This window comes from Mustela nivalis, assembly GCF_964662115.1.
Source record: "Mustela nivalis genome assembly, chromosome: 4".
Taxonomy (NCBI): domain Eukaryota; kingdom Metazoa; phylum Chordata; class Mammalia; order Carnivora; family Mustelidae; genus Mustela; species Mustela nivalis.
In genome coordinates, this window is record NC_139023.1 from 137,086,674 (window position 1) to 137,112,815 (window position 26,142).

At 38.6% G+C, this 26,142-nt stretch overlaps 1 protein-coding gene across 2 annotated transcripts in view; it reads right to left on the minus strand.

Annotated features, from left to right (window-relative positions):
- SH3RF1 (SH3 domain containing ring finger 1) overlaps positions 1–26,142 on the minus strand; it is a 181,174-nt gene that overhangs the window by 39,405 nt on the left and 115,627 nt on the right. The gene's annotated exons all lie outside the window — the stretch shown is intronic.

Below are 26,142 nucleotides of genomic sequence, written 5' to 3' on the forward strand. Positions count from 1 at the left end.
ATGATTCAGTCTTTTTTTAAAGTGCTATGTAATATTCCATTGTGCAGATACACTACAATTTATTTATGCATTCTATTGTTGGTTTATATTTGGGGTCCCCTTCCTTCCCCTTCTCTCCCCTTTCCCTCTCTTTCTCCTTCCTTCCTTCCTATAGATTTTGGCTCTTAAGAGCAATGCTGCTGGGGTATCTGGGTGGCTCAGTCTGTTAAGCATCTGTCTTCAGTTAAGATGAAGTTAAGATGATCTTGGGGTCCTGGAATCGAGCCCCACATCGGGCTCTCAACTCAGCAGTGAGTTTGCTTCTCCCTCTCCCTCTGCCCCTCCCCTTGCTTGCGTTCTCTGTCAAATTAATAATAATAATAATTTAAAAAATAACAATGCTGGCATGAATAATCTTGTATTTTTTGGTGGACATAAGCAGTTATCTGGATACTGGATATATGCTTAGGAGTTGAACTGTTGGGCAACATAGTTGGCATGTTTATAAAAATAAATTTACATGCAAAAGTAAGTGCATACAAGTAGACACATGGTGGTATGGTTCCTACCATATAGTAGGGAATAATAGACCAAAGACAACAGTTCTGGTCCTCATCCATAAAATGAGGAAGTTAGACTCCATGATCTTTTTTGCCTCTTTTAGTTCTCCACATGCGTAATGCATTATCTCACTTTAAACAGATATAATTTACTTTTCTATTTCACATCTTTCATTTCTATTCCTCTAAATCACCTATTATATTCCCCCGCATTTCATTTTTACACACAGGCAGTCATATTTGTTAGTGGAAAGCTGCCATAATTTAAAATTACTTTGGACTTCTGAAGCAGTAGAGGTTAGTACTAAAAAATGCTATCTTGCTGCCTTTATAAGTCCCAAAGAAAATAACAAAGTCAAGACTATTTGTTAGAGGGATTAAATAAATTGGGCAGAAACCCAAAGAGACTTTTATTGTAAGTATAACTTAACCTTCAGTAACAACAGGAAAGCAAGGATCTGATGGCTTTTAATGGAATTTTGATAACATTCACTTATGAATGTTTGTTTGAGTGTAGGCTTTCTGTGACATTTATCTAACCATGACCTTTAAGTTTAGGAGTGCACTCATCACCTGCAAAATAAATTTGTATCCTAATATACCTTCCTCCAAGCATTTGGTAAGGAGTATCTGATGAGACCCAAGTTGCTTCCAAGGTAAAATTCAGTACACTAGAGCTAAACAGGGCAAATGTTAATCTCTTAAAACTGTAATGTCCATTTCTGGTAAATTCTATATATAGATGGAGTATTATCAGAAGTATAAAGTATGAGAAAGGAAATACTGACAAAATGCTGATAATAACACAAGGAAGCTTAAGAAATATCAAAATAATCTGTATGCACATGTTGGTGTTTTTGCTAAAGAGAATATAATCTTTTTAAAAGATGGAACTTACATTTTTTGAAAAGAGAAAAAACATTAATGAAAACCAAGTTGAATAGTCACTATTTGATACAAAGCTTTACAGAGGAATCAGTCTAGTTTTTGACCTCCAGAGAATGTAAAAAGTAGGTCTGAGAAATGAGAAACAAGTGATCAAATGAAATAATTACACATAGTAGTCAGATCAGGCTTCTGAAATAGAAAATAATGGTGTGTAACGGCCTTTATACAAACTGGTCAGGAAGACCTTTCTGCTGAGTCTTAGGCTGCACTCCACTATGTACCACACACAAAGGGATGGAGGAAGGGAGGGTAGGGGTCACCTTGACTGGAGCACAGCAGTGAAAAGAGGAGTGTAGGTAAGGATAAGCAGATAGGGCTGGATCATAGAGAAACTTGTCATGGGAAGGCCTCAGTTCGGGTTTTATTCTTAGGGCCAAGGGAAACCTATAAAGAGTAGGCTTGTTACTAGAATAGGAAGGAGCCTATTCTAATTCACAGCCCACTAAAGTGTCCCTTGAACATAACAGGTTTTTGAAGAAAGGCAAATAAACTTTTAAAAACACATTATATGGTGTTTGGAAAATTGGACAGCCACATGCAGAAAAATGAAATTGGACCATTTCCTTACACCACACACGAAAATAGACTCAAAATGGATGAAGGACCTCAATGTGAGAAAGGAATCCATCAAAATCCTTGAGGAGAACACAGGCAGCAACCTCTTCGACCTCAGCCACAGCAACATCTTCCTAGGAACATTGCCAAAGGCAAGGGAAGCAAGGGCAAAAATGAACTATTGGGATTTCATCAAGATCAAAAGCTTTTGCACAGCAAAGGAAACAGTTAACAAAACCAAAAGACAACTGACAGAATGGGAGAAGATACTTGCAAATGACATATCAGATAAAGGACTAGTGTCCAAAATCTATAAAGAACTTAGCAAACTCAACATCCAAAGAACAAATAATCCAATCAAGAAATAGGCAGAAGACATGAACAGACATTCAGCCATCAAAAGACATTTCTGCAAAGAAGACATCCAGATGGCCAATAGACATATAAAAAAGTGCTCCATATCACTCGGCATCAGGGAAATACAAATCAAAACCACAATGAGATATCACCTCACACCAGTCAGAATGGCTAAAATTAACAAGTCAGGAAATGACAGATGCTGGCTAGGATGCGGAGAAAGGGGGGCCCTCCTACACTGTTGGTGGGAATGCAAGCTGGTGCAACCACTCTGGAAAACAGCATGGAGGTTCCTCAAAATGTTGAAAATAGAACTGCCCTATGACCCAGCAATTGCACTACTGGGTATTTACCCTAAAGATACAAACATAGTGATCCGAAGGGGCACATGCACCCGAATGTTTATAGCAGCAATGTCCACAATAGCCACACTATGGAAAGAACCTAGATGTCCATCAACAGATGAATGGATCAAGAAGATGTGGTATATATACACAATGGAATACTATGCAGCCATCAAAAGAAATGAAATGTTGCCATTTGCGACGACGTGGATGGAACTAGAGCGTATCATGCTTAGTGAAATAAGTCAAGAGGAGAAAGAAAGACAACTATCATATGATCTCCCTGATATGAGGAAGTGGTGATGCAACATGGGGGCTTTAGGGGGTAGGAGAAGAATAAATGAAACAAGATGGGATTGGGAGAGAGACAAACCATAAGTGACTCTTAATCTCACAAAACAAACTGAGGGTTGCTGGGGGAGGGGGGTTGGGAGAAGGAGTGTGGGGTTATGGACATTGGGGAGGGTGTGCTTTGTTGAGTGCTGTGAAGTGTGTAAACCTGGCGATTCACAGACATGTACTCCTGGGGATAAAAATATATTATATGTTTCTAAAAAATAAAATTTTAAAAAAATTTAAAAAATAAAAACACATTATAAAAATAATGTATGTTTGTTACTTTTACAAAGGAAATAGTATAGAATAATATGAAGTAAAAAGAGAAAAGCCTCAACTAGTTTCCCACATTTATCTCCCTTCAACTCACTTCCCAGATGTATCTAAGCTTAACAATTTAGAACACTCTTTCATATATTTTCTATGTAGACATTGTTATATGTGCATCTATTTTATTAATTTTTAACACAAATGAAACCAAGTACCATATAATACTCTCTTCTATATCCATATCTCATGAACATCTTTCTGTATCAATAGAGACAGATTGATAGCATGCTATTTCATTATATAGAGATGTCTTCATTTAATATATCTTGGCATGCTTGTGCAGGCATATCCACAGGGTGAACTCCTAAAAGTGAACTTGCTAGATCAAAGTATAGGCTTAAACACTTTTGAAGGGTATTGCCAAACTGTGCTCTAAAAGGTGTCAATTTTCCTGTTCAACATAGTACTAGAAGTCCTAGCCTCAGCAATCAGACAACAAAAAGAAATTAAAGGCATCCAAATCGGCAAATAAGGAGTGAAACTATCACTCTCTGATGATATGATACTACATGTGGAAAACTCAAAAGACTACACTCCAAAACTGCTAGAACTTGTACAGGAAGTCAGCGAAGTGTCAGGATATAAAGTCAATGCACAGAAATCAGTTGCATTTATTTACACTAACAACAAGACAAAAGAAAGAGACATTAAGGAGTCAATCCCATTTACAATTGCACCCAAAACCATAAGATACCTAGGAATAAATCTAACCAAAGAGGCAAAGAATCTATAAAGTACTCATGAAAGAAATTGAGGAAGACACAAAGAAATGGGAAGATGTTCCATGCTCCTGGATTGGAAGAGTAAGTATTATGAAAATGTCTATTCTACCTAAAGGAATCTACACATTTAATGGAATCCCTATCAAAATCCCATCCATGTTTTTCAAAGAAATAGAACAAATAATGCTAAAATTTATGTGGAACCAGAAAAGACCTCGAATAGCCAAAGGGATATTGAAAAAGAAAGCCAACGTTGGTGGCATCACAATTCCGAACTTCAAGCTCTATTACAAAGCTGTCATCATCAAGACAGTATGGTACTGGCACAAAAACAGACACATAGATCAATGGAACAGAATAGAGAGCACGGAAATAGACCCTCTACTCTATGGTCAACTAATCTTTGACAAAGCAGGAAGGAATGTCCAATGGAAAAAACACAGCCTCTTCAACAAATGGTGCTGGGGAAATTGGACAGCCACATGCAGAAAATGAAATTGGACCATTTCCTTACACCACACACGAAAATAGACTCAAAATGGATGAAGGACCTCAATGTGAGAAAGGAATCCATCAAAATCCTTGAGGAGAACACAGGCAGCAACCTCTTTGACCTCAACCGCAGCCTCTTCTTCCTAGGAACATTGCCAAAGGCAAGGGAAGCAAGGGCAAAAATGAACTATTGGGATTTCATCAAGATCAAAAGCTTTTGCACAGCAAAGGAAACAGTTAATAAAAAGACAACTGACAGAATGGGAGAAGATATTTGCAAATGACACATTAGATAAAGGGCTAGTATCCAAAATCTATAAAGAGCTTAGCAAACTCAACACCCAAAGAACAAATAATCCAATCAAGAAATGTGCAGAGGACATGAACAGACACTTCTGCAAAGAAGACATCCAGATGACCAACAGACACATGAAAAAATGCTCCACATCACTCAGCATCAGGGAAATACAAATCAAAACCACAATGAAATACGGCTAAAATTAACAAGTCAAGAAATGACAGATGCTGGTGAGGATGTGGAGAGAAGGGAACCCTCCTACACTGTTGGTGGGAATGCAAGCTGGTGCAACCACTCTGGAAAACAATGTGGAAGTTCCTCAAAAAACTGAAAATAGAACTACTCTATGACCCAGTGATTATACTACTGGGTATATATCCTAAAGATACAAACATGGTGTTCTGAAGGGGCACATGCACCCGAATGTTTATAGCAGCAATGTCCACAGTAGCCAAATTGTGGAAAGAACCTAGATGTCCATCAACAGATGAACAGATAAAGAAGATGTGGTGTATATCTACAATGGAATACTATGCAGCCATCAAAAGAAATGAAATCTTGCCATTTGCGATGACATGGATGGAAGTAGAGGGTATGGTGCTTAGTAAAATAAGTAAATGAGAGAAAGAAAACTATCATATGATCTCCCTGATATGAGAAGTGGAGATGCAACGTGGGGGGTTTGAGGGGTAGGAAAAGAAAAAATCAAAGAAGATGGGATTGGGAGGGAGACAAACCATAAAAGACTCAATCTCAAAAAACAGACTGAGGGTTGCTGGGGGAAGGGGGAACGGGAGAGGGTGGTGGGGATATGGACATTGGGGAGGGTATGTGCTATGATGAGTGCTGTGAAATGTGTAAACCTGGCGATTCACAGACCTGTACCCCTGGGGATAAAAATACATTACATGTTTATTAAAAAATTTAAAAATTAAAAAAAAAAAAGAAAAATAGTATAATGTGTGTATGTATATATATATGTACACATATTATATATGTATATATAATACATATGTATATATATATCCATCAAATTAGAAATATTGTTCCAATTTGCTAACCTGATATGTTTGCTACATATACCTTTTTATTTTTGTGCCAAATTTATCAATCTTATCCATTATGTCATCTCAATTTACCATGCTTTATTTATTTTAAAAGATTTTATTTTTTTAAACATTTTATTTATTGATTTTATTTTTTTAGAAAGAGTTGGGGTACACATGTGAGTGAGGGGTGAGGGGGCAGAGGGAGAGAAAGAATCTCGAGCAGGCTCTACAACTAGCATGGAGCCCCATGCGGGGTTTGATCTTACAATCCTGACATCATGACCTGAGCTGAAATCAAGAGTCAAATGTTGAACTGACTGAGCACCCAGGTGCCCCTGAAGATTTCATTTTAAGTAATCTCTGAACCCAATGTGGGGCTCAGATTCACAGTCATGAGATTAAGAGTCGGATGTTCCATGGACTAAGCCAGACAGGCGCCCCTCAATTTACTATGCTTTACAAATTGTATTCCATTATTTTAAGAAAGAAAATCATGCTGTTTCTTGGTGTTTTTATGGCTCCTTTCCTTCCTTCCTTCCTTTTTTCTTTTTTTTTTTTTACATCTCAATCTTCACATTTTTGTAAAGAATAAGGTGAGGATAGCACTATGTTTTTTCCACATGGTTCAGGAGCTGTCCCATCCCTGTTATCTAACAGTGCACTTTTTCCTCATTGGTTTGAAATGCACATTCATAAAGCTATGTTTTGAAAGCTACTTTTGTTCTGCTGCATTGTTAGGTCCAGTGTTCCTTCCCCAGAGAGTTAGATTCTTCAAATAATACCAGTGAACCAATGCTACAGGATCTAAATTCATGCCATTTACCTCCTCTTAGCAGAAGCAAAAATATTTTGTGCCTCATGTTATAGTCCCTTGCAAAATGTTTTTACATAATGGCAATGAGGAATTTGTATTTCCATTAGTTTTCTATTCTTCCCTGCACTTAGGTAACAAGATTTTTGTTTCTAGATGATCCAAATAATAAAAGCAAGCTCAGTCTTCATTTATAATAGAAGACTCCCCCACAGAAAAGGAATAATTAGACTGAAGGCATTACTCAGTATTTTTAAATTGATCTGAAATCCTCCCTCAGCCAACGGCTCCTTTTAGGGCTCTGTAAATATTTGTTAAAAGAATAACAATGTCAGTCTCTTAGAACTATCAAGGGAAGAACGGACTTTCTCTAAACCAACTGTTCAACTGAAGTATAATATAAGCTGATACCTAATTTCAAAATTTTCATAGCCACATTTAAAAAGATAAGAAACAGGTAAAGTTAATTTTAATAATATATCTTATTTAATCCAATTTATCCAAGTTATTATCACTCAACAAGTAATCAACATAAAAAAATTACTGAAATAGGGATGCCTGGGTAGCTCGGTCACTTGAGCCTCTGACTGTTGATTTTGGCTCAGGCCATGATCTCAGGGTCATGGGACAGAGCCCCATGCCCACCTCTGCACTTAGCTCAATCTGCTTGTCCCTTTCCCTCTGTTCCTCCTCACTCACTTGCACATGTGTGTGCTCTCTCAATAAATAAAATAAAAATTTTAAAAATAAATTACTAAAATAGTTACATTTTTTAAAAAAAATCCAGTGTGTATTGTATACTTAGATCATATCCCAATGTGGATGGGAACATTTCAAGTGCTCAGCAGATACATGTACATAATAGTGCAGCTCCAGACTCTCGGGGTTTCTGAGGGGAGAGGAAAAGCTGGGAACGTAAAACTGAAAGGTCTGGGTTGGAGTCAGGTCTCTCCTCACTGGCCGAGTAATCTAAGGTTGACCATTTAAATTCTACAGCTTCAGTTTCATTAGCTGTATAAAATGGGGAAGATGAAATCACCCTGCATACCCCAGGTAAAAGTGAGTACAGGTTAAAGTGCTCTGTAACCTATAAAGCTCTATATAAATGTTACTCTCACAATTCACAGAGGGATTCCAGCTGATCCTTCACTTGCTCTGTTGCCCTGGGCAAGTCACTCCATCTTGTGTGTGTCTCTTATGTGCTATACATAACATGAAGTTGGACTTAATGATCTGTAAAGTTTTATTCCTATATAAAGAACTGATACCTTTCCTCAACCCAAAACAAAAATATCCCATTCAAAATACTCAGAGGCAGAGATCTCTTCATCAAGCTAGAGCCCTCAGATCCACGGTGGCCATAATCAAACCTAATGGAGTTAGGTTTCCTAATGGAGCCTTTCACTCAATTTTTTTTTTTTAATTGACTATTATAAGCCTGGCATAGTACTGTTTAGGGGAAAGAGGGACACAGACACACACACTGACTTGTGAGAAAAGAGACCTTGGAAATAACATGATGGATTTCTAATATTAAGAATAGGAGGTACAAAATTCATATGTCAGCAGAGCTAGGGCAGGTGAGGTCAATGAGTGAAGGCCAGACAGAGGCCAAGAGGGAACAGTGGACTCTGAGGTGCACTGGGAGTGTGGGTCCTCTCTCAAGAGGCAGCCACTTGCTAGTCAGGTGATTTTTTTTTTTTTTAGGAAAGCTAGAAATTAAGGCCTATGTAAAATCTCCTGATTTTTCTATCTTAAGAATGAATTAAAACAAACCCACTCTGCAACCAAGGATGAAAGTCCTGTGGGGTCACACTAGTTGGCATTCCCTGACCTAGGGAAGAAAAAGTATAGAAGATAGCAGAGGAAAGGCAAAAGGCACTCAGCATTTCAGGCTACAGGACCTTGCAGATTCCCAAACCAATCACCCAACAAATCAACCAACCAACCAATACCCCAGAAATGAAAAAGTCAAGTAGTTTCAGGAAGATTAAGAAGGGTGGTTGTGATGGTTAATATCATGGGTAGGGGGAGAAGAAATACTGGTAGATGTCACTGGAAGGATAAAAAACAAATTAGAGCTAAGAAAAGGCAGTTAGTTGGCAGCTGGGAGGGCAGTCTCAGGGACTGAAGTAGCCAAAGGCTAAGTGCACGTGATCAGAAAACAGGCACTGAGCAGGTGTAAGTGATTCTTGTGAGAATTTTGGCAGGGAAAGGAAAGAAAAAAAGGTAGAACCATAACTTGAAGGGAATGCAGTCAAGGAAAATAGTTTTGAGGTGAGCAAAAAGTGGCTCATTTTCCTACATTAAGGGGAAGATGAGGGAAGCAAATAACTAAAATGCAAAACAAAAAATGTGCATGATGTAACCAAGTTCCTGGAGAATGAAAGGCTTGGGAAGAGGAGGCAGAGACTACAAAGGAAAAGAAACACTTCATCCACCAAGATGAAGGGGAGACTATGAGCAGCACATATGCAGAAGGATTTAGAAAAGAGGAAAGCTCTACCCTGAAGGTTAATGCCAAAGGGGCAGTCACACAGGTTATTTCTGAAGCAACAGATCTATGATCTTATCATGAGGCAGAGGAGACAGACAGACCAACAGATATTTTAAAAGTTGGGTTCAGTTCCTTTCTCTGTGCTTATGACTCTAACAATACACTAGGTTTGTGGGTATCTCTATTTGGTATTTGTTCACCAAAAGCACACCACAAATAAGAAACATCTATAAACCAAAAGGATATATTCCAATGACACATTTTCAAGGACCTCATTACCAGATGTAGTAATACTACATCTGGAATATGTATCAGGAGGTTAAGAATATGCAATTGTCATTAAATTCTAAATAAAAATATGACAGTGTCAAATGACACAGTGACAGATATTCCACAGTGACATGTAATCAGTTAATTAACTAGTGAACAAATATTTCTCCTGCCTTTGTACCTAAAGTGTGTGTGTGTGTGTACACACAAATGTGTGAAGCGGTGGGAGGTTTTAAGGGGTAGGGAGGAAGGCTAATCACCAAGATGGAACCTTACACAGAAAAATACTGAGAGTACTGACCATCATGACTTTGTACTCTTAAGATCTTCCTTCTCCTCAGCATATAGAGAAATTTTTGCTCCACTCACATGTGAAGCCTAATAGGTACATTGCCACGAAATACTATTTTTAAAGGAATACTGCTTTACAACACTTACAACAAATTTTCCAGGAAAACATTCAATTTCATTTTAGAGAGGCTTGTGGTTTAATAATCAGGATGCTCCTGTTCATGCCACTTATATGCCACATATGCCCACAAATGTGCAGAATAATATAGAAGATTCATTCAATCTTCTTCAGGATACAAGAAAGCACTTAATGCCTGGTTAATTAAAATTAAACTATTTTGCTTCTTAAAGCCTTAGTTACTGCCAAATTTAGGATGTATACAGTAATACAATAAAACTTTAATAAACAATGATAAAATTTAAAGGGCCTTAAAGTACTAACGTTTTAATTAACTTGTGGTTTTTCTTTAAAAAAGGGCTATCTCAGGGGTTCCTGGGTGGCTCAGTTGTTAAGCATCTACCTTCGGTTCAGGTCATGATTCCAAGGTCTTTGGATAGAGCCCCCGCATTGGGCGCTCTGCTTAATAGGAAGCCTGCTTCCTCTCCCACTCCCACTGCTTATGTTCCCTCTCTCACTGTCTTTCTCTGTCAAATAAATAAATAAAATCTTGAAGAAAAAAAAAAGAAAAGGCAGCCTCAGATATTTGAAATTGTTGAATAATGAGTCATTTCTGAAAATTAACCTTTTAGGTGTTAGAATTTGAAAAGCTGTCATTATTCTTGATAAGAAATCAAAATGTCCTAAATACTTTTTAAGCAAAGATCCTGTACCAGTATTAGGAAAACTAGTATTACAGGTGCTGTAAGGCTACTGCAAGGCAGAAGGGTGGGGCAGCAATGGATAGCAGAATAGAGACCACAATTCACTTCTCAATTACTGGCTGTGTGTCCCTCAACAAAACATTTACCTAGTTTAAAAGAGGGGGGAAAATTAAATTATGATTTTAACTATGAGAATATTTATTATGTAGTCAAAAAACCTGATGATTAGTAGTACTATAATAATGTAGAGAATGGCAAAAGCACATGTGTAGTATCATAAAAGTATAAGGGGGAAAGAATGGAAAGCTATTTATCCAAATTATATGTGATGGGACTAAGGGTTATTTGTTTCCTTTCAACTTTTCCACAATGTGATTATGTTACTGAAATAAAATCATTAAAAATATTCTTTATGTAAAAAAAAATATATATATATTCTTTATGTAAGATGTGGCTCCCAAGGAACACAGGAAAACATTAAATCATCTACATACATAAATATACTCTTAGCGTGCGCCAGATCTGTAACAGTGCAAACTGAGTATCAGAAAAGTTCAAAACAAGAGGAGGTTGTTCTGTTCTGTTTTATTTCTGCATAGGAGAATTAGAAAAGAAGGACTTCAAGATAAATGACAGTATTCATCTGGACCTTGAAGAAGAGTGAACTTTCTACAGATAGTTGGACAAAGAAATATCCCAGATGAGCTGTAATGGCAGCAATTCGAAGGTATGTTTTCCAGGAATGATTAGTAGATCAACTTAGCTAGGGCTCTGGTATGTCTAGGGGGATATGGCCAGGCTAAGGAATTTGAGAGTTCCACAGGGAATCACTGTGAATGTTAGACACCAGTTGGTCATTATCCTCTGTCTCTGATGAAGGCACTACAGGTGACATGCATTTTTTTTTAAGATTTTATTTATTTATTTGACAGATATCACAAGTAGGCAGAGAGGCAGGCAGAAAGAGAAGGGGAAGCAGGCTCCCTGCTGAGCAGAGAGCCCAATGTGGGGCTTAATCCCAGGACCCTGGGATCATGACCTGAGCCGAAGGCAGAGGTTTTAACCTACTGAGCCACCCAGGTGCCCCAGGTGACATGCATTTTTATGTTCTACTCTGAGCTACTCAGAGTACTGGAAACCATCCATTTATGCAATGAGAATTCAATAAACATTAACTGATCTTTAGAATCTCAGCTCCCTGAGTATTTTTCTGATAGAAAGCAAACGAGAAACTCAAATTAGAAAGCAGCTACCAGGGACGCCTGAGTGGCTCAGTGGGTTAAAGCCTCTGCCTTCAGCTCAGGTCATGATCCCAGGGTCCTGGGATTGAGCCCCGAATTGGGCTCTCTGCTCAGCAGGGAGCCTGCTTCCCTCTCTCTCTCTGCCTGCCTCTCTGCCGACTTGTGATCTCTCTCTCTCTGTATGACAAATAAATAAATAAAATCTTAAAAAAAAAAAAAAAAAGAAAGTGGCTACTGAATAACAGATGAAGCACAAACTGTCTTAAATAAAGTTCTTTACCTAATTTAAAGGCCTCCTTGTCAGACTGAGTCTAGTCAAGTTGCTTCTAGCCATCTATATTAAGTAGTTCTTCTATATTAAGTAGTTCTTCCTGGAGTCCAAGTGAGACCCTCTTATGCCCTTAGAAATTTCGAAACCAGTGCCCATTTTTTCCTCTATCACTGTAGCAGAACAAAAGGCAACAATTATTTGTATCAAGTTGGTAACATTCAGAAGAACACATGCACTATGAAACAGAACCCACAGTGCTAAACACACACACACACACTCTCTCTCTCTCTCTCTCTCTCCAGTGTGTTCCATTATCAGAATTAAAAATTAAAAAGTGTGAAGGAAACATCAAAACGAAGCAGGTATTGCTAGGAGAGCAATTTAAAATGGAGCCAGGAGGCCATTAAGGAAGCAACGCTTACGCATGTCCCCACCTGAAAGAAAAGATGAACTTTAAAATACAGGTCACTGCCAAACTATAAGCATCCTGGAACACAGGCTGCAACTCTGCTGTTTCAAGAGAAATGAACTTCTTTCTCGTACTTATAAATGGACTTTTTGCTTAGTGATAGCCTTTAGCAACTAATCATGTGAAGATAAGAATAGCTCCAGCTTTTCACCATTGATCATAATTTTTTGACAATTTTTGTGGCTCTCCTGGAAATCCTCACTTTGCCTTTAAAAGCCCTCTTCTTTTCTCCCCATTTCTAAACACGTTTTCAATTCCTGCTCAAATCTGTGTCTCTTGAATTACAATTCTCAAACACCAAATAAAAGCCTCTGGTTTGCTCTTCAGTCTTGCAGCATTACTCATTTGACATAGCATAGTGTCAGAAGTGGGATTCAAAGTGACTGCTGTTGCTAGGCAGTTGTGGATTCATGTAAGGGTCCTGCAAGAGTCCACTGTGTTCTGTTATCTCCTCAGTGTTTTTTGGTTACAGTAGTAGTCCTCTTGGTCCAGAACCTCCCAACTCAGTTGAGGTTCAGTCTCTGTTTGGCTGTCCTGTGTTTCCAGCTTTTGTAGATTTCCTGTTTTGTCTGGTGAGTACACTCTTTGTTAAAATGGGAAAATGGGGGCGCCTGGGTGGCTCAGTGGGTTAAGCCGCTGCCTTCGGCTCAGGTCATGATCTCAGGGTCCTGGGATCGAGTCCCGCATCGGGCTCTCTGCTTGGCAGGGAGCCTGCTTCCTCCTCTCTCTCTCTCTGCCTGCCTCTCCATCTACTTGTGATTTCTCTCTGTCAAATAAATAAATAAAATCTTTAAAAAAAAAAAAAAAAAAAATGGGAAAATGGGTAGTTCATTCTCTAAAGAGAAGGCTACTAATCAGTCTCCTTCTGGAAGTCTTGTGCACTTTACATATAAAACTATGGGCTTTTGTCCTGCAAACGTTTGTCATGCTGAGCAGTTATTACTCAGGATAACTTACAATTGAAGTGGCCCACTGGAGCTCTTCTGAAATTTCTAAATTGGGTTATCTGTGCAGCCAATTGAAAGAGGTTGTAAGACAAAACAGCTTAAGTGGGAAGCTTATTTTCATTGATATTTCAAGGCCTCTAAATGCACAAGTACTTCCAAAATTGCTTCCCTGCAGAATGCTAACTTGAAATTAATCAAGGTTAATCTGAGCTGTCTTAGAGACACACTTTAGTTTACTGCAGAAGTCCTTCAAAGGCTCATCTGTTGTCTTTGCTTGTACTCCCTCTGCTCCTCCTCCTGCCTGCCCACCACCTCTTTATCCTTCACTAGCTGAACTTGACTCAGATCCTGAGCCACTAGCCTTTGCCACTCCCTTTAAGGTTAAATCTAATGAAGGTGGTTCAGGGACCCCCCTCTGTGACCTCTACTCCTTAGACAAAATTAGAACTCTGAGCTATTATTAAAGAGTTCCTGGATCCTAAATAGAATCCTGTAAATTTTGTGAAGGAATTTAACCTAGAGATCCAAACTTATCAACAAGGTTACTTCAATCTTTACCAACTGATTCCCATGCTCATTGGTGAAGGCAGAGCTAAAGAATGGATGGACAAAGTAAATTAGCAAAATCCTTTTGAGAATTTCAGTAAGTGGAGAGCAACTGACCAATCAAATGTTCTCAAACTAGCAAAAAAAACCCCATGAAACTTTATTGTAAGATTCCTAAACCTTTTCCTAAAACTATTGATTGGAAAAAGATCTAACAGTGTACTCAAAACCTGATGAAGATGTTTATGATTAATCTCCCTGAAAGAATCTAAAAACTACATTCTTATCTAGATTCAACTAAATATGAAATATCCACCCTTTTTAATTCAACCTTCCCGAACAGGTTCAATAAATAACTAAGTAAGCACACTTGTTTAACCTAAGCAGCTTAACCGAACCACTATGGATCCTCACAGGCTAGTCAACCTGCCTGAACAATTAGCCAATTAATCCAAAGAAAAAATAAGAAAAAAGCCATCTAAGTTTTAAGTACCCAGATTCAAGCCACCCAAATAATGAGCTTACAAACACAACCATACTTATCTTCCAAATCTACCAGGCAAACCATCCCTTAAAGGGGTTTGCCACTACTGAGCCCAGACACTTGGAAAAGTTTTGTTTACCATGGAAGAGGCTCCTACAAGACCAATAGCCTCTGAAACCATAATTCCTCCCAGGGATTCCAACCTAAATACTCCCAAAACAAAGAAGCTTTAAGGATCAAAAGGAGATTTTCCACATGTTTTTTACTAACTCCTGGGGAAAACAGACTTGACCACTACGAATGAGGTAACTAAAGCTCTAACAGACACTGGAGCTACACTCAGTCCTCAACCCCACCAGCTTCATCTTTCCCCTTTCTCAGAGTACTGAAACTATATAAATGCTGGGTGCTTCTAGTCAATCCATGACTGTTTCCAAATTCCTCCCTATCACCTTGCAACATGGGCCCATTCAAGGAACTCATCAATTCCTTTTAGTTCCCTCTGCCCCTATTCACCTACTAGAACAGATTTCCTGAGGCATACAAAGCTCACATTTCTTTTTCTCAAGAGGGTTTTTACTTCTTCAACCCCCAACTGACAATCCTCAAGCAGCCTTGTCCAGAGCTATCCTAGTTTCCTTAGGCACTGTAACTGAGCCAAATCCCTTCTTAGAGTCCTTCTACCTGAATTATGGTTACAAATGCAACTGGTATTGACTGCATGCATTGTTTACTACCAATAAAAAATAAATTTATGACAATAAGCCCCTACCTAATGTTAACCAATTAAATGCAGAGGCTATTCAAGGAATTTAAGCCCATTACTGAAGAATATGTTAAGCAGTCTCATTGTTTATCATACAAGTCCTTGAAACATTCCTATCCCATCCACGGAAAGGGATTTAGGTTCATACAGGATCTGAAAACACTAAGCAACACAGTTATACCTCCACACCCATTGTGCCTAATCCTCCCACCTTGCTCTAAGCTATACCACCAGAAAGTAAATTCTTTATGGTTATATATTTCTGTAATGCCCTTTTCAGTATTCCTATCAATTCTAGAAGCCAGTTCCTATTTGCTTCCATTTGGGAAGACAACAGTACACTTGGACAATGACTCCAATACTTTGGAAACAAAGAGGTTTTCTGACCTCCTCTGGCCAAATTAAAAAAAAAAAAAGCACTTATGTTTGAAACCTTTTTAGAAGCCATTCAATTACTTAAATCTCTAGCCTATAAAAACTCCTACACACTCTATGGCAAATACAGAAGAAAGTAAGAGAAAGCATTTGGCTGATGCAGCTGCCCAGAAAGCAGCCCTCAATTCACCCCAATATAATCAGGACATCCTTAACCTTGGCTGAGGCCTTAATCAATATGATGGGCCATCTTCTTTCTAACAGCACACTTGGCTGTCCAACAAAATGAGAAAAAAGTGTGTTGAACAGGATGCAAATTTAAACAAAAAGCAGGGCACCTGAGTGGTTCAGTTCAGTCAGTTAAGTGTCTATCTTTGGACCAGGTCATGATCCCAGGGTCCTGGGAAGCAGGGAGCCCGTTTTTCCCTCTCCCCGCTGCATGTGCTCTCTCTTGCTTTCTCTCTCTCAAATAAATAAATAAAATCTTTTAAAGAAATGAAATAAACAACAACAAAAAAACAATGCATGGTTAGATCCAAATGGATCTAACCAGTCCCCCTGTACTAACAATAAATATACCCATGACTTAACTGATCAGAACACTGACAAAATGATCCTATGGGGAAAACAGTACTACTAGAAGTCATATCTCAAAGCCACTTCCCAGGTATACCAAAAATGTAAAATTCGTCCAAAACACAAACCTAGAAAGCCCAATCATTCCTCTATTGGACATTTTCTCTTATCCTTTGTTTTATGGCAAATAGACCTCATCCAGTTGCTGCCTTCTCAGGGACACAAATTTGTACTGGTAATCATCTGTATGCTTTCTCATTGGGTAGAAGTATTTCCATGCCACAGAGCCACAGCCTCATCAGTAGGCAAAATACTATTAGAAAATAAAGTGGTTTTTTTTTTAAGATTTTATTTATTTATTTGACAGAGAGAAATCACAAGTAGATGGAGAGGCAGGCAGAGAGAGAGGAAGGGAAGCAGGCTCCCCGCTGAGCAGAGAGCCCGATGCGGGACTCGATCCCAGGACCCTGAGATCATGACCTGAGCCGAAGGCAGCGGCTTAACCCACTGAGCCACCCAGTCGCCCCGAAAATAAAGTATTTTTGCTGTGGAATTCTCTCAGAGCTTCATGGCAGAGGTTTCTATTTCACTGATCAGGTAATTCAATTTGGAAAATCTGGCTCAACCTACACTTTTATTGTGAACTTACCATCCTCAGTCCTCAGGACTGGTGGAATGTACCAATAGGATTATTAAAAAAATCAATGGACAAAGTCCACAGAATCCTTTAAAATGCCTTGGCCCAGAGTTCGGCCCTTGGTACCACTCAATGTTAGGTCGACACCTACGGAAAAAGCAGGTTGTCATCCTATGAAATTATCACTGGCAGACTTATGAGGCTAGATTATGGAATGTACGAACCACTTTTGTTAAAAGAAGACCTTTTAATCTACTGCAAGGAACTCCCTCAAAATTAAAGTATACCTCATTGAACAATCTTTTCACAGCATGCTCCTGGGAGACAAAGACATACATTACTATGACCTCCAACATGGTGATTATGTTTATTGGAAACATCATTTCCACGAAGATACCTTACAGCTCCAACAGTTAGGATCATACTGAATTATTAACCAATCCTTGTGCTGCTAAACTCGAGAGTATGGATTCATTTTAAAAGGGCGTTAATCCTGAAGGGTCATCCCAAGCCTTTGGGGACCTCAAATTAAAAGTCTCCAGAGAGTGTAAGACCACCTTGAAGTCCACTCAGGCAGATTAGAAGCAAATGACACCCGATGTAGACTGCTTTCCAAGAATCTGGACCAGGCCTATATATTAAACTCTTCAGGGGCACATGGGTGGCTCAGTTAGTTAAGCATCTGCCTTCAGGTCAGGTCATGATCCCAGAGTCCTGGAATCGAGCCCCACATCCGGCTCCCTGCTCAGTGCGAAACCTGATTTTCCCTCTCCCTCTGCTGCTCCCCCATTTGTGTTCTCTCATTCTGTCAAATAAATAAATGAAATCCTTTTTAAAAAAGTAAAAAATAATAAAATAAAAATAATAAACTCTTTAGCCAATGAATATTAATGAAATATTGGGTATCCTACTCCCTTTTACAGCAATAATTGCACTTTTGCTTAATTTCTTCTTATTACTCCTGGTTTCAATTGTTTAACTCTGTTTAAAGAGTTCTGATTTTACTATACCCAAAGATGATTCCCCTCATCCTACTCATTTTGTCCTCAGCCCACAAGGAAACTAGGCATAAAAGTACCCTTATTTGGTTATCCCACACTATGGACAAAGCAGGAAACTTATCTGATTTCTGGATATGTCATCATCAGCCCCTTACCAACCATGGTAAAACAGCTGATCCCTTTGTTACACCTGTCAATATTTTTCCATCCCTTCTGAATTACTCCATAAATCAAATAACCCCTTCAAGCTCCACGTACTGTGTCAGAATAGTTTTGCTGCCAGGCAAAACAAATCCCCCATGCTTTGAGGTTCCTCCTAACTGAAGAAGTAGTTACAATATCCATGAGCTCTCCTCTATCAATAGTTTCACTCAAAAATACATATACTCCTAGTATAACTTGTCCTGCTCCTCTATTTAATACCTTCTCCCAACTAGAAATGAGATCTACAGGCTGGGCAAACAAGCCACTCAATGCCTGAAGAAATAATTACATTAACCTACATATAGATCCCTAGTTTGATCATATGCTCTCTTCCATACTGGCAAACGAATCCATAAATAACCAGACACTTGCAGGTGTACTTTGTGTACCCTCAGGACACATATTTGTCTGTGCATATAAAAATAAACCACAGACATTCGATTGTTTAGATAGTTAGAGACTCCCTGGACAATGTCTCCTGGGTAATTTAACAACTCCACTCACAATTCTTGAATTAATAACTCAAGGTTCCCAGAAACCAGGAAGACAAAAGAGAGTCCTTAGTATAACTGAGGATTACCCCAATGACAATCCCTCTGTAAATGAGGACAACAGGTGTGGTCACTGCCATGGCTATGACCTCCTTGGAAGGGTCAACCCTTCAAAACAACCCAGTTTGGTGGACTTTTTAGCTCCTGGCTGGGATAGGAACTGCATGGAACAAACCCATGATATGACACCTATCCAAAACTACAAAAAGAATGGCCAGGTCAAATGCTAGAACCATTAGGACTCAAAAGAAATCTTTAGATTTTCCTTTCTGGGTGGTCCTTGACAGCCATGTAGCTTTAGACTACTTATTGGATGCCCAAGAAGGAGTATGTGCTATTACAAATACTTCCTGTTGCACCTGGATTTATACATCCCACCAGGTGGAATTAGAGACAACTAAGCTTTTCAAACTCCCCAAATCCCTAAAAGGAACTCATTCCCCTGGAATAACAAGCTGGGTTAACCTTAGATTTCCATATTTATTCAGCTGGCTTCCAACGGGGATGGGGACCATCCTAAGAAAGGGACTACAAATAATATTACTCATTGTTTTATTAATCTGTTCATCCTTAGTTTTAGTGCAACTATTAATTCTCTGCCTTTCTCAATGTTGTACCATGATTCAGGAAACTGAAATTATTGCTCAACAGCTTCTAATGGAAGGCCAAGCCTAATCACTTAGACTTCTTGATACTCCTGTCATAAATCTGCTAAGCTTCTTAAATGAGGACAATGCCTAAACCTTGTCTCCTGAAAACCTCCCTGTTGTGCGAGTGGGGTCATAAGCTCTCCCCAAACATACCAATCACCCTACCTCTACTTTCCTTCCTCTGTGGGACATGACTTCCTAAGAATGAGCCTTCCTAGAGCTGAGGATGCCTACACTAATGTAGGATGACCTACTAGCTGGCCATCACATCGGTCCAAGGAAAGATCTCAATCAAAGGGGAGAAATGTGAAAGAAGCATCAAAATGGAGTCCGGCTTGCTAGGAGAGCTATTTAAAATGGAGCCAGGAGGACACTAAGGAAGCAAGGCTTATTGCATGTCCCCACCTGAAAGAAAAGGTAAGCTTTAAAATATAGGTCACTGCCAAACCACAATCATCCTGGGGCACCAGCTGCAACTCTGCCATTCCAAGAGAAATGAATTTTTTTCTTTTACTTACAAATGGACTTTTTGCTTAGTGACAGCCCTTAACAACCAATCATGTACAGATAAGAATAACTTCTACCTGTCAGTACCAATCATAACTTCTGACAAACAATTTATGTGGCTTTACTGAAAATCCCCTCTTGTGTTTAAAAGCCCTCCTCTTTTCTCCCCACTTCGGAAAACATTTTCAATTCCTGCTCAAATCTGAGTCTCTTGAATTGCAGTTCTCAGACGCCAAATAAGAGCCTCTGGTTTGCCCTTCAGTCTTGCTGCATTTCTCAATTAACAAAAGTATGCTGCTAAGCAACAGAATAATTCTCCCTTATTGAATAATATCTCTAAATTTCATTTATAAAAATTAATTTACTTCAGAATTGAAGGAAGAAGTGTGGTAAGCAACATAGCTACTCTTCCTCTCTGACTTTCCAACAACTTCTCTAAGTTTCTTTTATAGAAATTAATTTACTTCAGAATTAAGGGGGAAATTTGGATGTGGAGCAATATAGTTATTCTAACTTCCCCGAATTTCCCTACATTTCTTTTATTAAAAATGATTTCAGGGGTGCCTGAGTGGCTCAGTCAGTTAAGCATCTGCCCTCAGCTCAGGTCATGATCTCAAGGTCCTGGGACTGAGCACTGCATTGGACTCCCTGCTGAGCCCTTCCTGCTTCTCCCTTCCCCTCTGCGTGCCACTCCCCCTGCTTGTTCTTACCCTCTCTCTCTCTGTCAAATAAATAAATAAAATCTTTTTCAAAACAAGATTTCAATTAATAGAACATTTTACTTTGCAATTTTAAAGGAAAAGAATACACTGAAAAATAACAGATGATAAAATATCTTCTTATATTGTTCAATCAACTCTGATTATTAAATCAAGGTTAATAATCATGAACCACGATTTCGGGGGCACCTAAGCGGCTCAGTCTGTTAAGCGTCTGACTCTTGATTTTGGTTTAGGTCATGATCTTAGGGTTGTGAGATCAAGCCCCAGGCTGGGAGACTGAAGATTTTCTCTTTCCCTCTCGCTTTGCCCCTCTCCCCACCCACTCTCTCTCCCTTCTCTATCTCTTTCTAAGAAAAACAACTATTATTTTGGTCTTCTCTTATTATTCTCTAGAGCAAAGGCTTTACGTTAAGAAAGAAAGTTATTGCTATTCTGAACTCCTTCAAGGGTCAGTCACCTTGGCAACTTTCAACTATGTACCTAAACCTCTACTTCGTACTTCCTGGAGCACAGATGATAGTTCCCAATTCCCTGACTCTGTAGAGGAGAAAGCTAGCACCCCTACCCTTAAGGCCACTTGTGCTCTCTGAGACCCGCACATACGATTTTTCCCTGTTAGGGCTGATAACAATTCTCTTCCCTAGCCACAGAAGCATCTCCCAAGATTTGCCTGTGGGTTGCTCCTGAAAGTTGAAAACAGAAAACAACACCTCATCAAAATGTATACTTTAAATATGTGCAGTTTAATGTATATCACTTATAACTCAATAATGTTATTTTAAAGAATGAGGATCCCTGACAATAAGGTCACCCATCTCTGCTCAAAGAAGCCAAAGGAATAGTCCTCAGCGGGGAAAATTCATCTCAGAAAGTATGAGGGAGTCATCTGTACATTAGAGATAAATAATCAATAAGGGTTTCAAGACCTAATCCATAGAATATTGTTACCATTATTTGGTCTAGAAAAATTCTAAAGTAAGCACAACCAAATACTCACCCAACCTCAACAATTAAAAAAGAAAAAGAAAAAAATCTCACTAAGGTCACACAACAGACCTTTTAGTCTTTGAGAAACGGAGCTTCCTGAAATAACACTAAGATAAATCAGTGATGAACTAGATGCCTAGGTAGTGAATGATGGGAGTATTAGCTGAAAAATGTAAAAGTTGTCAAAATCTAAAAAATCTAAAATAATCTAAGGTTTTGCCTTAGAACCTTTCTCTCTGAAGGTTGTTAGGTTGCTCATTCATTCATAGAACTAATATTTAGTGAGAGCATACAATGGGTAGGAGCTATACAAGAATCTCAAGGGACCAAGGTAAACCAGAAAGAAGATAAAATGCTACCCTTATGTAGCTCACTTTCTAATGGGGGCTGGGAAATAGTAACCACATCAACCAGTAGCCTCTTCAACTCTAAAGAGTTGAAGAGGATATAAAATGCTCTAAGGGAATAATAACAATGGTAATGATAATCACAGCTATCACTTACCCAGCTCTGACTAGGCATTAGAGCACTGCTTATAAGTACTGTTGGAATTAACCCATCCTATGGAGTGGTTCTATTGTATGAATGAAGACAAAGGACCAAAGGCACTTAGACACTTAGTGGTAGAGCAAAGACTTGAATCCCACCCATCTGGGATTCCAGAGTCCAAGTTTTTCCTCACATCACACTACAGGTGTGTACGATAAAGCAACTGCAAGAGGAGGAACTACTTTAGATAAAGGGGTGAGGAAAAGTCTGTCAGAAGAAGTGACAGAGATCTAAAAAATGAGAAATATAGCCCTCCTTTCCGGCAGAAACTAAAGAGTAGGCATAGCTGTTTATTGGGCCATACCTACTTCATGCCATCTGCACATAAGGAATGCTTATCTGTATACTACATCTATAGCAGAGGAGCAGGTTGCTAAATAATTTTTTCGTTGCTGTTTAAAAAAACTGGGCAAGTGATATTTCAAATGAATGACTAAGATCCAAAATAAAATGATAAACTTAATAAAAACTTACAGAGTTCACCAGAATCTACAATGCACAATGGTTGAGAAACATCCCAAATCCCATATTTAGCATTTACCTCATTCAAACTTTTTTGCTTGCTAAGAATCTTGTCATACTTGTTCATACAACCGCTAAACTTGAATGAGTCAGCTCTGAATTAATGACATTGTTAAAGTCTTCTACCCTATTTTGCAGAAGAGTGGTAATTTTGAACAAATAAAGAAGCAAGCTACTGATTTCTTTTTTATACTGCATGCAGTCCTTGACAAATACACCCTTTTACACATATCCTGGCATGGTGTCTTCAAGAATTCTCCAGATTCCCCTAAGAGACCCCTACCCCTTTCAGCTTTCCAGCTTGCTCAACTCTAGGTAGATCCTGTCTAAGCAGAATAGAATCCACAATCTCTATGGCTCAACCCCATCTTAGGAGCTTAAACAAAGTCTCCAAGGGAAGAATTCAAAGCCATTTATACAGCCATTCTTTGCCCTACTTACTCTCCTCAGCTACAGGCTCCCACTCTATTCAAACCATGAAGAATTTTTTACTTTAATAAAGGGTCATTTGTTTGTGGTTATACCACACCACAGTTCTACTCCCTTATTCTAATACAGGTACAGATTGTACTACACACTTATGGGGTATTGAGGGAGAAGAGAAAGAGAAAGAAGACAAGAAAGGAGGGCAAACTATTCTAGCAGCAGTTCTATTTCTCAGTATCTCAATCCTCCCATTCAATTTTCTTTACCCATCCCTACTGCTCAGCTCCTTTCAATTTACCCCACCCCCTAATTCCACAGCTGAACCTCTGACCCGATGATTCTACTCCAGGTCCACAATCCTATCCCGAAGTCCACCCTGTGCAGAGTTTCTGCCACAACCAAGTTTCTTGAGCATTTCCATTAGCAGAGCCAACCAGCAGGATTTGAGGGGGAGTTCCAGCTTCTGCTGACAGGCCCATGGAGATCAAAGATGTCAGTCTGAGACTCAGAATTCAATTCTGAACTCATTTCTTTCATTATACGTACTCATGAGATTCTTTTATTTGATCATTACTATACTCTGCCATATTCTGGATTACAGTCTAATCTGAGCTCCAAACCACTACACATAAAACATAGCAGTGCCAGACCCTTCAAAATATGTTATACATTTGATCCTCTCAGAACACCTGGGGACGGGGGGAAGTTAACAGTTTTTGGAGCATTATGAAAAAAGCAAAAGCACCCAACAATCACGGAGACTTAAATGCCTATTTATAAGAAAAAGAAAATGTTTTACAATTTTATACTCTTCCCAGTATAAAAACATAGCCTGTTTTTATACTGGGAAGAGTCTGGACCCTAAGTATTTTACAGAGCAAGAGAAAGACCATTTCAGGAAAAAGGCTCAGTTTTTGATTTCTTATAGTTGGCTTTACCCCATCTAAGACTGCCTTATAAGACAGTCTATGCTTTATTTAAATAGTTGAATTTTGATAGGTTGCTATTGAAATCTGCCCCCCACAATCCCCTAAGGGCTTAACCAGGTGTTACTAATCCCCAGATGCTCTGCTCCTAGCAGAAACTTCAATCTGATGGCCTGACATCAAAGAAATGTTCATGATCTCTTAGAGATAGATGATTTGTTTATCTCGTCTCAACTGGTGAAATTCTGGTTCCAATGAGAAAAATACTCATTTGAAAGAAAGGAAGCAGAAGAATGAAAATAACTTCCACTTGGGCAGAAATTTTTCTTCCTAACTTAAGTTAGAATAAATAATCCCAATGACCTGAGTGAATCAAAATGACTCTGGATTGGCCAGGGGTGGATCTTTCATGCCTATCTGCACAATTCTACACCTGCTCAACAACAAAAGTAGAGCAATCCTTTTTCATGCATCACAAACCAAGTATTGGCATGTAATATTGATAATACCTAACAAGTAAAGACAAGCTTTCATTACTAATCTTTGTGCTTACCCATGCTTTTCAGTGTAACTATTCATACACTTGGAAATGCTTGTAATTTTCCATGACCCACAGGTAGAATATATAAATAATATACAGAAAGGATTGCCCAAGAGTTAAGAATCTTTTTTCTGTTGTTTACTTTCAAAGGAGAAAAAAATGTTTCAATAAACAGGAACATACGGGTAAAACTCAAGGACATGGTTTGAATTATTTTTCCATGGGTATACGGTAGTCAAACTGATTTTTAATGAAAGTTTTCAAAATTATACCAGAACAAATGGCTCAGATAAAAAGATGGAAAAATAAGTAATGATGGTTTCTCTTTTTTACATGCTTAAGATACATGCTTTGATCTAAAAATGACAATTACTTTTAATTCCCCCAAATAACCTGTTCTCTCTTACTTTTTGGCTCTTGCACATGTCAGTCTTCCTGCATGGATACTCTCCTTGCCATAAAAATGTTACTTCTTCCATTTCTCTTGGTTAACGCTTATTTATCCATCACACAGATATACACTAAGAACTCACTTCTTCCAGACTTCTGTGACCTTAGCTAATTTTGTATGGTTGTTTGCACTGTGTCTCATCCTTTAAAAATGCCTTCAACTTATTTTCAGCAAGAGATTCTTATGACTTAAGGACATGAATGTTTATGACATATGATGTAATGCAGGCCTATTATAAATTGTAACATCCTATTTAATTTTTAATTTGTGTTATTCTTTAAAATAAAAGAACCATGTCAAACCTACTCTCTATAAAGACTTTTACTGAGTCAGGCTGGCCATAACCTTTCTAAGTAAAGCTGATTAAGTTGGGGGGGGCACCTGAGGTGTTGCTGGGTAACACAGGGGAATAGTCATTCCCTTACGTCATGTTTATTAGAGGCCTACTCTGCAAATCACCATTCTAGTTCTGATGATGTGGCAGATAAGGAAAGAAATAAGTAAACAGTCATACACTCACCTCCCACCTTACTCAGAAGTTTATCAACCTTCTGATCCCAAAGCTGGCAAATGGAATAGAACACCTGGAAACAATATAGGTACTGATAGGAAGAATACAGTAATATTTAACAAGACATAGGAATGCTTTTAGCAGGGGGACACAGTGAAGACTTTCAAACATTTCAGAGTCTTCAGTAACTGTAGGCAGGATGGAGCAATTCTTCCTAATCCATCCAGTGATCTGGAATAGGGTATTCCTAGTGCTTTGTGTTGTGAAGACAATTTCTTCTATTCCACCTTCTCTCCCTCCTCCTCCTTCTTCTGTAGGCTAGGTTTTTGTCTTTCTTTTTTTTACTCCAGTTTTATTGTGATATAATTGACATATAACATTGGATTCATTTAAGGTGTACAACCTAATGATTTGCTGTGTGTATACATTGCAAAATGATTGTGAGGCCTTCTTTTTTCTTAATTTTTAAAAATTTTTTCAATTAAAAAAAATGTTTTTGTTTTTTAAAATGGGCTTCACGTCCAATGACACTGAGATTAAAAGTCACATGCTCTACTGACTGAGCCAACCAGGTGCCCCTGGGAGGACTTCTTAATACCCGAAATGCACAAGTAAGATTTG